This window comes from Pelophylax lessonae, assembly GCF_965119305.1.
Source record: "Pelophylax lessonae genome assembly, chromosome: 13".
Classification (NCBI taxonomy): Eukaryota; Metazoa; Chordata; class Amphibia; order Anura; family Ranidae; genus Pelophylax; species Pelophylax lessonae.
Genome location: NC_138780.1, coordinates 29,654,501 through 29,668,004, shown reverse-complemented (window position 1 = coordinate 29,668,004; position 13,504 = coordinate 29,654,501). Strand labels below are relative to the sequence as shown.

The following is a 13,504-nucleotide window of genomic DNA, read 5'->3' as shown; positions in this document are numbered from 1 at the left end:
CATTGAGCGTGCTGCGGCAAAGTGACCTACATCGCTGGACTCCTCCCCTTGTGGGTGGCGCGCGCGCGCCGCCGGAGCCTCGCTCCCCCTGTATTCAGACACAGCGGGAGTCGGGCCAGGGGAGGAGAGGCGGTGATCACCGCCGCTCTTCCCCGGTCATCGGGGATCGAGTGAGGAAATCCGCCCGCTTGTGTAAACAAAGCAGGCGGATCTCCTATGTGACAGGCAGGGACAGATTACAGGATTCCCCATAGCTGAACCTGCGATCTGTCCCTGTGTCACTCAATCCCCTCCCCCCACACACGTCAGTAAGCACCAGGCATACATTAACCCCTTGATCACCAATAAAATCTAACCCCTTCCCTGCCAGTGTAATTTGTACAGTAACAGTGCATATTTATAGCACTGATTACTGTAGTAATGTCACTGGTACCCCCAAAAGTGTCAAAAATGTCAGTCAAGGGTCCGATCTGTCCGCCGCAATGTCGCAGTCCTGCAAAAAAAAATTGCAGATCGCCGCCATTACTAGAAAAAAAAAAACAATAAAAATGACATAAATATCCCGTAGTTAGTAGCTGCGATAACTTTTGCGCAAACCATTAAAAATACGCTTATTGCAATTTTTTTTACAAAAAATATGTAGCAGAAAACAAATTGGCCTAAAATGTAAAAAAATTTTGAGTTTTACTTTTTTTTTGGGGGGAATTTCATATAAAAAAATGTGAAAAATATTGTTATTTTTTCAAAATTGTTGCTCTTTTTTTGTTTATAGCGCAAAAAGTAAAAAATCGCACAGGTGATCAAATACCACCAAAAGAAAGCTATATTTGTGGGGAAAAAATGACATAAATTAAATTTGGGTACAGCGTCGCACGACCACGCAATTGTCCGTTAAAGTAACGCAGTGCCGAATCGCAAAATATGGCCTGGTCAGGAATGGGGTAAAATCTTCCGGTCTTAAAGCGGATTAAAAATACGCTCATTGAGAATTTTTTCGTCAAAGACATGTAGCTAAATACATTTTGGCCTAAATATATGACAAAAATTGAATATATTGGATATTTTTTAACTGTCAAAGTAGAAAAATATTGTTATTTTTTTAAAATTGTCGCTTTTTTTTATTAATATCGCAAAAAATGAAAAGTGCAGAGGTGATCAAATACCACCAAAAGAAAGCTCTGTTTTCGGGAAAAAAAGGACGTAAATTTTGTTTGGGTGCGGCGTTGCATGACCGCGCAATTGTCAGTTAAAGTCGCACAGTGCCGAATCGCAAAAAGTGGCCTGGACGTAAAGCAGGAAAATCCTCCGGTCCTAAAGTGGTTAAAAAGACCATTTACATTTTTTTTCCAAATTAGAGATGAACATAACTGCGACCTTCTCATGACTGCCGAGAGCCTGCAATTTACAAACCATCTCCACAACAAGGGCCAAAGTATGCAATGAATGTGTTTTTGTGTTTGGTCTCGCCATCTCCACTATCAGGAAACACAATGTCGGGAAGTGAAGATTTATTTGGACCTCTGACCTCAGATTGTTTAATCCTCACTGTACAGAGTGATTTGTTGTTGTTGACTGTTGGCTTTCATTGTCTTCGGAGCCACTAAGTTTATTTCTGGTGTGAATATTTGAGCCTGCTGGAATGCCTGTAAAAAAACAAAAAACATTTATGAGATATTCCTTAAAGACAACCAGTCAGGATAGAAATGTCAGGTTCTGGAGTTGCCATCCCCAGTATAAACTTTTAAAGGATCAGTTCACCCAAAATTGATCATTTCCATTTTGATAGATGCCGGAGACAGAGGCGTAACTAGAACCTTCAGGGCCCCGGTGCAAGAATCCATGGGAACAATCCGGGGCCCTTCCCTTCAAGCCTGGGGCTCTTCCCACTGATCCTGGGGCCCTTTATTACGGTCCGCAGCGGTTCCCTTTCACAAGTTCTGCAGTGGGCCCCCTTCCTGCCATCTTGGGGCCTCCCCACGGTGGTGGAATGCCAGGGCCCGGTTGCAAGTGTGACCTTTGTGATCCTGGAAGTTCACCCACTGGTGTCAGTAGTTTTTATTTTTTGGTATTTTAATTGTATTCTTTTTTATCATTTTTTTTTTACTTTTTTACAATGTCACTGACTATGACTCTGTCCATTCAGAAAAGGAAGGAGCTGGTAACTTACATATTTACTGACCCCTTCCTGGTTCTCTATTGTGACACATCCCCTGCAGCAGCCGGCAGGAGAGGTAAGGGAGCACAGTTTGGGGGGGGGGGGGACCAGGGGAGCACACAGGGGCCCAGAGACAGCAGAACACAAGTGAAGTGGATAGGAGGAGTAGTGGAGGCACCATATAGAGGATCCAATCTCCTCCATTTTCCTCCTGCAGCTACAGGAGAAAAAAAGAGGACAGTGATTTCTCTACATGCTGCCCCCACCGCCCCTCCTATCCAGGTGTACAGGGGAGCCGCACAGGCCCCCTGGAGCATGGGGCCCGGTTGCAATTGCAACCCCTGCAACCCCTGTAGTTACACCCCTGGCCGGAGAGTTACAGCACCTGCAGTCTCTTATATGTCTTGGTAAGGTATGGATAAACCTATGTTTTTTCTAAATGGGTTTAGGTCTAAACCCAGAAGTCAGCTGTCATTTCTGAGCCAATGAGCAGCAGGTGGGGGATTCTACTGCCCATACCTGGAAAACACAAAGGGGCGCTTGTGACATCATTGACCTCAAATGGTCAAATTCGGTCAATGTCATTGGCCTAGTATGTCCATGTGGCCACATTAGGTCAATGATGTAATGAGTATCACCATCCCTTTTTATACTTCAGTTGCAGGGTGGGGAATCCCATGAATGACAGCTGACTTTCAGATTTGGACCTTTACTCGTTTGGCAAATACAAACCCATCCCTATCTTCTGGGAAGGCCGTCCACAAGGCTAAGGAGTGTTTTTGACCATTCTTCCAGAAGTGCATTTGAGAAGTCAGGCACTGATTTTGGAGAGAAGGCCTGGCTCACAGTCTGCACTTTAATACATCTCAAAGGTGTTCTATCGGGTTGAGCTCATGACTCAAGCCAGTCAAATTCCTCCACCCCAAACTCACTCATCCATGTCTTTATGGACCCAGCTTTGTGCACTGGTTTAAATCAGCTGGTGGAGGGGGGATTATGGTGTGGGGTTGTTTTTCAGGGGTTGGGCCTGTGCCCTTAGTTTCAGTGAAGGGAACGAAGTCGTTAGCATACCAAGACATTTTGGACAATTTTATGCCCCCAACTGGAAACAGTTTGGGATGACACCTTCCTGTTTCAACATGACTGAGCACCAGTGCACAAAGCAAGGTCCATAAAGACATGGATGAGTGAGTTCGGGGTGGAGGAACTTGACTGGCCTGCACAGAGCTCTGACCTCAACCTGATAGAACACCTTTGGGATGAATTAGAGCAGAAACTGCGAGCCAGGCCTTCTTCTCCTACATCAGTGCCTGACCTCATGAATGCCCTTCTGGAAGAATGGTCAAACATTCCCATAGACACAGTCCTAAACCTTGTGGACAGCCTTCACAGAAGAGTTGAAGCTGTTATAACTGCAAAGGGTGGGCCAACTCAATATTGAACCCTACCGACTATGACTGGGATGCCACTGAAGTCCATGTGCGTGTAAAGGCAGGTGTCCCAATACTTTTGGTAATAAAGTGTATATAAATGTCCAACTAAAGCTATAGAAGAAGTATAATATTTACTTCTTCGGCAGGATTTGAGTCCCAGCTTACCTTAAAAAGCTACAGTGGATGAGTCTAGTGTTCACATTTACTTGTACCTGACATTTCATAGCTTATCCCAGCCACTTTTTTTAAGTTCTCCAAAATAGTTTTTTGGTATTGGGGGGTGGTAACAAATGTACATGTGTCGGTGGCTGCAGTTTGGTATGGCTTTTCTTTTTTTACAGATCTACAGTGGGGCCCAACTTATGCTCTTGCCCACTTGTCCCCTGCATTCAGAAAATGCCCCTTTACAGAACCCTAAACCCAAAGTTGATTCAGAGGAAGGCAAAAGAAACCACCTTAACCCTTAAGCCCTGTACACACCATAAGAAAATCTGAAGGGAAATTTCGTCCGACGACCGACCTGCCGATTTTCGGATTGTTAGTATGGTGCTTTCGACAGCCGACTCCGACTTTTCAGCTGACAAAATCCTGATGTGCAGGCTATAAAATTTTTGTCGTCCGTCAACACAACGTCTGATTTTCGTCTCATTAGTACAGTTTTGGACTGGAAAAATCTTAAGAGCAAGACTAGGCATGCTCAGAGACGAAAGAACACATAGAAAGCAATCCAACACATAACATCACTTCTGAAGTAGAATTCTGTCGTAAGGGAAAATTCGTATGAAAATAACCTCTTCACTTTCCACATCAGACTAGCATGCCCCAAAAAACGGACGACAGATCGTTCGATAATCTGATCGTGTGTACGGGGCTTTACTTCTGTCTGGGCTGCTGTTAAAGATATTTTTGCTCACTTCCTGACCTGGGGACAACCTTTTTATCAGGCTGTAAGTGAAGGAATCTTTCCACTGTGGCCTCCAACTGCAGTAAGACCTGACCTGAGTGCTAATTCATCCCCACTCTAGGCAAAAGTAGAAAATAATGTTGGCTATGGATACCCTTAACAAATACTTTTTTTTTTTTTTGATCTGATAAATATACCATTAACTGCTATTTTATTGTTCTCAGCTACCTCTTTGGACTACCAGATACCTCACATGTGTTATGGGCAGCATGGTAACTAAGAGGTCAGCACTTCCACCTAGCAGCACTAGGGTCACCAGTTCGAATCCCAACCATAACTCTACCTACCTGGTGTTTGCATTTTCTCCCTGCCCCTGTATGGGTTTCCTCCGGATACTCGGGTTTCCTCCCACACTCCAAAGACATGCTGGTAGGTTAATTGGATCCTGTCCAAATTGGCCCTAGTGTATGACTGTGAGTTAGGGACCGTAGATTGTAAGCTCCTTGAGGGCAGGGACAGATGTGAATGTATAAAATATATGTAAAGCACTGGGTAAATGGTCAGCACTATATACAGTAAATACCTGTAATAATAACAATATAGAGATGAGGACAGTGGGAGATGTTCCGCATTCCTGTCCTAGGGTGATAATGCTATTCCTGCATAGTTACATAGCTACATAATTACATAGTTAGTCAGGTTGAAAAAAGACACAAGCATGGGCGTCCGCAGAACTTTTTTCAGGGGGGGGGGGGGCATCATTTTAAGGTCACCCATGCTCCGCCCCTTTTCAACAATGTCATAATGGGGAGGGGCTTAGTCATTATACTTATTTTGTGTATATTCCCTTAAAGAATGTTATACAGAACAGTGCTTTGCTGTGTAATTTGGCCCCTTCTATCACCTAAAATACCTGGCTGATCCTGCCTGGCTATGTCCTCCCCTCTGTAAACTGACCACGGTATACCATGGCTGCTGAGCCCTGACACCGTGGTCAGTTTACCTGTCTCCATCATCTGCATTCCTCCTGTCCTCTTCTGTCCTCTCTCCCTGCCTATCTGCTCCTGTGTCAGTGCCCACCCCTCTCCTCTCCTGCTGCTGTAGTTTCATTTAAAGTTTCATATCCTGTCTACAGTCTGTTTAATAATCCTGTGTGCCCCGTGTCTGTTTTTTATAAAAATAAGCCATTCTTTACAAGTATAGAGTGCCACTCGCCGCTCACGTGACCCGCCACCTCTCTCCCCCTCTCCTCTTCCACTCCTCCTCCTCTCCCAACTGACATCAGTGAGGAATCCTTGGCCCCGCCCGCTGCAGGCAGCTGTCAGATGGGGAGAGGAGAGAGTCGACGGGTCACGTGAGCGGCGCTTGGCCCTCTGAAAACTGGTAAAGAAAAGCTTATTTTTTTTAAACACCGACACACAGGCACACATGATTTTTAAACAGAACAGACAGGATGGTATAAAGTGGCTTAACAACCACTTAAAAGGGGAAGTTGAGATTCCAAGGGGGGCATTTGCCCCCCCCCCCCCCTTGCCCCTACCTGTGGATGCCCATGAAGTCCATCTGGCTCAACCAATAAAAAAACAGTAATGAAAACCCAACTATACAATCCCACATACACAATCCTATACCCGCAGTTGATCCAGAGGAAGGCGAAAAACCCCCCCCAGAAAAGCATGATCCAATTTGCTACAGCAGGGGAAAAAAATTCCTTCCTGATCCCCCAAGAGGCAATTGTATATTCCCTGGATCAACTTTACCTATAAATATTAGTACCCATTTATATTATGTACACCCAGGAAAGAATCCAGGCCTTTTTTTAATGCAATCTAGTGAGATGGCCAGAACCACCTCTGGAGGGAGTCTATTTCACATTTTCACAGCTCTTACGGTGAAGAAACCTTTCCGAATTTGGAGACAAAATCTGTTTTCCTCCAGACCTAAAGAGTGCCCCCTTGTCCTCTGTGTACAGTATGGTAAGTGAGCGCAGTGCCGGGATAAGGTTATCCAGCGCCCAAGGCAAAGATGCCAAACTGCTCCCCCCCTTCTCTCAGGGTTAGGATCAGGGCGGCCCCCATCCCTGCAAAAAACATTGTGCCCAGGGCAGCTTCCCCTCCTGCCCACCCCACGTCCCAGCCCTGAGTGAGTGTTGTGACCCTAGTACAGAAAGTGTGTTACTGGTAGTGTCATCAGATTAAAATAAAGCAAAAAAGCCTAAAAAAAGAAAACGAATGCAGCCACCACATCAAAAGACGTGTAAGCTGCAACCAGTTAAATTTTTGTTGGGTTTAAACACTTTTTTAATGCACATTTTAAAAACAACAAAATCGGCGTAAAGGTATGCCGGAAGAAAAAAAAAAAAAAAAGCTTTCACTGGTTGAGTTAAAGGGCCCAAATGATTTCCTCTACATACTGTGGTAGGTACAGTATATAAAACTGAGCTCTCTTTAAAACACAAGAAGCGTGTCAGTGTTTTGTAACTTTGTAAATTAAAAAAGTACTTAAATCTCTGCATAGAAAATAGGTAGAGAATACATAAAATCTACTGAAAAGAAACGGAACCGCATTGATTTATGTCACCTGATCTGTTCTCTGTTTCATGCAGGAACAGAATTATAATCGGAGTACTAGTTCAATGTTATTTAAAGGGTTAAGCTAACTGCCTGCAAACCACAGTCCCCTCCTGGGACCACACAAGACAGGACTATCATTTTAAGTAACTCTTAATACAGCGTGTGATGAAAACTGCCACTCACTGGTGACAGATACCAGAGAGACGGGAGACAGACAACATCACTCCGCTCTTCAGGTAAGGGGATGCTTATCAATACATTCCTAGATATTAAAGACTTTTCTTTACATTTCATCTATTTTACCGAACATCAGACTGATAATGGCAGGGACTAAGATCTTTTAAAAGTCGAAAGATATTTCATTTGGTAATTCATTTTATTTCGTATATGTCCATATCATGTAGATAATAGTATATTAATTTTATAATTATATACCAAGGTATACCAAGACATAGCGATAGGACCTTAGATAGGTGTAGATGGATAATGGCAAATAGACGATAGGTCAAATATATATATAAACAGATAGATAGATAAAAAAAGGAAGATAGATAGATAGATAGATAGATAGATAGATAGATAGATAGATAGATAGATAGATAGATAGATAGATAGATAGATAGATAGATAGAAAATGATAGATAGATAGATAGATAGATAGATAGATAGATAGATAGATAGATAGATAGATAGATAGATAGATAGATAGATAGATAGATAGATAGATAGATAGATAGATAGATAGATAGAAAGAAAATGATAGATAGATAGATAGATAGATAGATAGATAGATAGATAGATAGATAGATAGAAAGAAAGAAAGAAAGAAAGAAAGAAAGAAAGAAAGAAAGAAAGAAAATGATAGATAGATAGATAGATAGATAGATAGATAGATAGATAGATAGATAGATAGATAGATAGAAAGAAAATGATAGATAGATAGATAGATAGATAGATAGATAGATAGATAGATAGATAGATAGATAGATAGATAGATAGATAGATAGAAAATGATAGATAGATAGATAGATAGATAGATAGATAGATAGATAGATAGATAGATAGATAGATAGATAGATAGATAGATAGATAGATAGATCAGGCAAAGAGACTCTAAGAGGCATATTTATAAAGAAGTGAATATTACTTTAACCTAACATTCACTGGTGGTGAATTAATGAGTCATTTAAAATACATACACCAGGAGAATTCACCAGCAAAGAAAGTTCGGTGAATGCCAGTTTAATTGCATTATTGATTTGCCCTACAAATCTATGTTGTGAAGATAGATAGATAGATAGATAGATAGATAGATAGATAGATAGATAGATAGATAGATAGATAGATAGATAAATAGATAGATAGATAGATAGATAGATAGATAGATAGATAGATAGATAGATAGATAGAAAGAAAATGATAGATAGATAGATAGATAGATAGATAGATAGATAGATAGATAGATAGATAGATAGATAGATAGATAGAAAGAAAATGATAGATAGATAGATAGATAGATAGATAGATAGATAGATAGATAGATAGATAGATAGATAAATAGATAGATAGATAAATAGTGTTATGGGTGCTTAAATTATTTCCTCCGGATCTTCAAAGTTAAAAGAAGTTATAACTTCTACGGTAAATCTGACTTGTTTCTGCAAATGTGCATAAATTTTATGTCATCTATTGTAAGCGTTCCATGCGTTGGAATTTTTTTTCCCTACTCTTTCTTGGCAAATGCTTCTAGGGCGAAAATTCCCTAGGAACTAGTACATATGGGGATTCGTCTTTTGCTTCAGAAATGCGTTTGTGAATAATTTTTAAACGCTCTGGAATGATGACGTTTTTTTCTTGGCTTGCTTTTATTCATCAAGACAAGTAATAGAAAGGTTTGGTGAAGGCATCTCAAAGACATCCCGAGCTGATCTCAAATGCAAGCCATTTTTTTTCATGGAGGCAGGCTAAATTGGACTCGCTGCTGAGTCTGACACTGAAGCATGAATTGAAATTTGGCTGGTTCAGCTAGGACCGGCTAAATTTCGATCCGTGGATGGGCACTGTGGCTGTACAGAAGTCTATTTACCAATGGACTTCTGTAAACCGCCCTGTTGGATTTTCCCGGCTTGATCAGCGCTGAAGGCTATAATGTCTAGTTTCCACTGAGTGGTACATTTCGGATCGGTACGGTATGCAATTTTTGCCATTTCCATTGTCAAAAGTTGTGAATGGCACCCTAATTCCCAACTGTACTGTACCACTTTTTTGGGACCCTTTCATTGGGGTACCAAGCACATTAGTACCGTACCAACAGGTGGAGCTACACTGTTGAGGTACTGTTGAGCTGAGGTACTGTTGGGGGTGGAAACGCATGCCTGATCAAGGTGTACCATTCTGAACCGTACTGAACTGTACCGAACTGAACCGTAATGCTCAGTGGAAACGAGGCGTAATTGTATTCTGATGGGGAGGAAGTCTCCCTGCTGTTAGAATGCAGCAGCTCAGAGGGGAGGGTTCCCCCATCTACCTCGAATGTGTGGATGGGAGAATCAAGCCAGTTTTTGAACGAAAAAAAAATGGGCTCATCTATGGGCTGCCGAACTCTTTAAGGTGTCCTGCATTCTGTGTTTGAGATCAATCCATCAATTTCCAATTATATTCATATCTGAGGGACTACAAAGGCCATTTTGAGACCCTAGTCTTTTGTTTTAAAATTTGTATTGGTTTATTGTCTTGTTGAAATATCCAACTAGTTTTCAGATTATATTTCTCCAGCCATACATGGATTGAAATATAGCCAGTACAGCATGGACTATCTATCTATCGATTGACTTGCGAACAATCAGCCTGTCAGATATTTCCAGAATGATCGGTTCTGCCAGCTATAGCCGGCAGCACTGATCATTCTACCTGCTGGGAAGGCTCCCAGTGGGCAGAATACAATAGCCCATCAGGAGTGATTCCCCCATCCACATCAGGTGAGCGGATTGGGGAATCAGTTAAGTTTATTTTGTTCAACCCGCAAGTTGAACGAAAAAAATAATCATGTCTGGCTTGCGTAACTCAAAGTCTTCTTGGATTTGTTGATACTAAGTACTTTGTAATCTAGTCGTTCTTGATACCAAAATCTCTGCGTTGATTGATCTGGATCCAAATAAGGCTAATTGTTGGTGTTCGGTTAAGCTGGCACCATACCCGTCTGTAAACCATCCTTAAAAATCATGAATAATGGTCTGGCAATCACCTGGCTGAGCTCTTTAAGAACCCTCGGGTGCAAGCCATCCGGTCCCGGTGATTTATTTATGTTAAGTTTCTCTAGTTTAGTTCTAAGTCTATCTTCTGTTAGCCATGGGGTACATCCTGAGGTGTATTATTTAGTTTGGTCTTACAAGCTGGGTTAGTGTACTGTAGCCCCCCAATTCTTTTGTGAAGACTGAAGAGAAGAAATTATTTAACACTACCGCCTTTTCCCTGTCCTCTGTGGCCAAATCTCCCTTGTTGTCTTTTATGGGGCCAATGTGCTCTGGCCTCGCTTTCTTACTATTTATATACTTAAAGAATTTTTTGGGGTTCTTTTTACTCTCTTCCGCTATATGTCTCTCGTGTTCTATTTTAGCCACCCTGATTTCATCTTTACATTTCTTATTACACTCTTTGTAATGCCTGAATGCTGCCAATGACCCCTCAGTCTTGTATTTTTTGAAGGCCTTTTCTTTAGCATTAATATGCATTTTTAAGTTGGAGTTTAGCCACCCAGGGTTTAGTTTTGCTCTTTTAAATTTATTTCCCTTGGAATGCACTGGTCAATCCCTTTGTTTAGTATTTTGGCTTTAAGATAGAGTCTATTATATTACCTTGCAATAAATCTATATCTAAACAATACATTTTTTCGTGTGGAACTTCAATTCTAGATTCTCTCAATTACAAAACAAGGAGATAGTGAAAACCCTTTCGAATGAATAACCTACCAGCCCCAAGAATCTATATACCCTAGTTAAATATCTTTATACCCCTTATATCAATAGAATAGCTACCAGTCCAAAGAATCCATATATCCTTCATCCAATTCTGAGAAACACCACACCAAAACCAATTGTCCCAGATCCGATTCTCCGTCACTGGGACACGTATACACTCTTTTCAACTATCTGACTAGATTTTAGAGTTAGTTCCGAATCCACCTGTTACTGAGTTGGTGAACCCCCATTAAGGCCGGATCACTTTTTCGTGTGCCCAGATCTACAAGGTTCATTACTCCCCAGGAGGGTCAGATACCTGTCTGGGGGTATCCTCTTTTGGACGTGGACATGGTCGCTGGGAACTCATTTCATGTTTGTATGGCGCTGCCTATCTTAGCCATTGGAGATCTTGTTCCTTATATTCTTTGTGTTGGCTAAAAAGTCAAGGGTCTCTGAGGAAGCATTTTGGAACAAAACAGTTCAGCGAAACGTGTCAGCCCTACACCTTCTTGACCGACCAATTAGAAGACCATCGCTACTTTTGGATGGTTTTGATTTTCCTATGGCTGTTTTGTAACTATATGTGTGATCTTTGTTTATGGTTTTTAACCCTAATGTATTTAATAAATTTACATGTTTTTAAGAGAGAATAACTTTGTTGTCGTAATATTCTCACTTACTGCACATTCTACATCCGGTAAAGTCCCCTTTCCTTTATAGAGCTGGGGGTGGTTTCCCTTGTTCCCTCCTTGGGATTTCAAACCCCCCCCCTCCCCTTATTCTTAGACATAATTACCGACCATGGGATGTGGATGTAGTTGGCAGTAACTATCCTCAACACCTATGCTAATTTTTCAATTATCCAGATCAAGATTTAATCCAAGATAAGATAAAGGACTTTATTACAAAGCCAACATGTTTCGAGGGTCAGAGCGCACCCCCTCTTTATCAGGGCTTGAAATAGAAGGTCGTAGATACTCCCTGATGAAAGGAGTGCTGTCTGACCACCGAAATGCATTGGCTTTGAGCGTCTATTATATTACCTTGCAATAAATCTATATCTAAACAATAAATTTTTGGTGTGGAACTTCAATTCTAGATTCTCTCAATTACAAATTAAGGAGATAGTGAAAATCCTTTGGAATGGAGAAGCTACCAGCCCAAAGAATCCATATATCCTAGTTAAATACCTTCATACCCTTCAGGGATCCTCAAACTACGGCCCTCCAGCTGTTTCAGAACTACACATCCCATGAGGCATTGTAAAACTCTGACATTCACAGACATGACTAGGCATGATGGGAATTGTAGTTCCTGAACAACTGGAGGGCCATAGTTTGAAGACCCCTGCTTTATATCAATAGAATGACTGTATAGTTCCTCGAGGGTTATTCCTCCAAATTTATTTTCTAGAGTTTTTTTTTGTGTGTGTTGCTGCAGGAGATTTCCCTTTACTTCTTCCCCCCAGGACACAGCAGTAAATACGAGAACTCTCGAAAGGGAGGGGATATCCCCCCCCCCCCCCATTACTCATCACCAGAATAGAAGGGTTTCCTCAAAGCTCTGTTTCCTGTTACAACTCAAAATTTTTGGATTTCCTATCACTTTCGGTAACAGGGCCAAAGGTCACCAAGACCAATAGTAAGAGTAAACATCCCCAGTGAGGACAGATACAGCAATAAAAATTCTGATGTAGGTTCCAACCCTTCCACATTCAGTCTAAAACTAAAAAAAAAAAAAAAGAAAAGAAAAATGATATACACTTTAAAGGGTATATATATATATATATATATATATATATATATAATGTAAAAAGCATAGACTTTAAAAAACAAACGCAAAATAAATAAATAAATTAAAATAATATAGCATATACAATTACTACGCAATTTATATTGTATTTTAATGTTATAAAAAAAATGGCCTTTTCTTTTCAATATGCAGCTACTGTACATTTTTGTAAAATTCAATGCAATATGGCAACCTGGAGTTGTCCTCCAGGTTGCCTCCATAAATGGAATTTCTTGCTTGTGTGATTGGCTCACTGATTTTTTTAAAAGCCTGCACTAAAAAAAAAAAAAAAAAAAAGAAGAAAAATTATATACACTTTAAAGGGTATATAATGTAAAAAGTATAGACTTTAAAAAAACAAACGCAAAATAAATAAATAAATAAAAATAATATAGCATATACAATTACTACGCAATTCATATTGTATTTTAATGTTAAAAAAAAAATGGCCTTTTCTTTTCAATATGCAGCTACTGTACATTTTTGTAAAATTCAATACAGTATGGCAACCTGGAGTTGTCTCCAGGTTGCCTCCAAAAAATGGAATTTCTTGCTTGTGTGATTGGCTCACTGATTTTTTAAAAGCCTGCACCAAAAAAAAAAAAAAAAAAATAGAAAAGAAAAGAAAAATGATAAACACTTTAAAGGGTATATAATGTTAAAAAGTATAGACTTTAAAAAACAAACGC

At 40.5% G+C, this 13,504-nt stretch overlaps 1 protein-coding gene across 1 annotated transcript in view; it reads left to right on the top strand.

The window, feature by feature from the left end:
* The first annotated feature begins 7,187 nt into the window (after nt 1-7,187).
* Nucleotides 7,188-13,504, top strand: part of LOC309569251 (ETS translocation variant 3-like protein) — a 50,811-nt gene continuing 44,494 nt past the window's right edge. The window contains exon 1 of the mRNA XM_082275006.1: nt 7,188-7,301. The gene's annotated coding sequence lies outside the window, so the exon portion shown is untranslated. The remainder of the gene's footprint in view (nt 7,302-13,504) is intronic.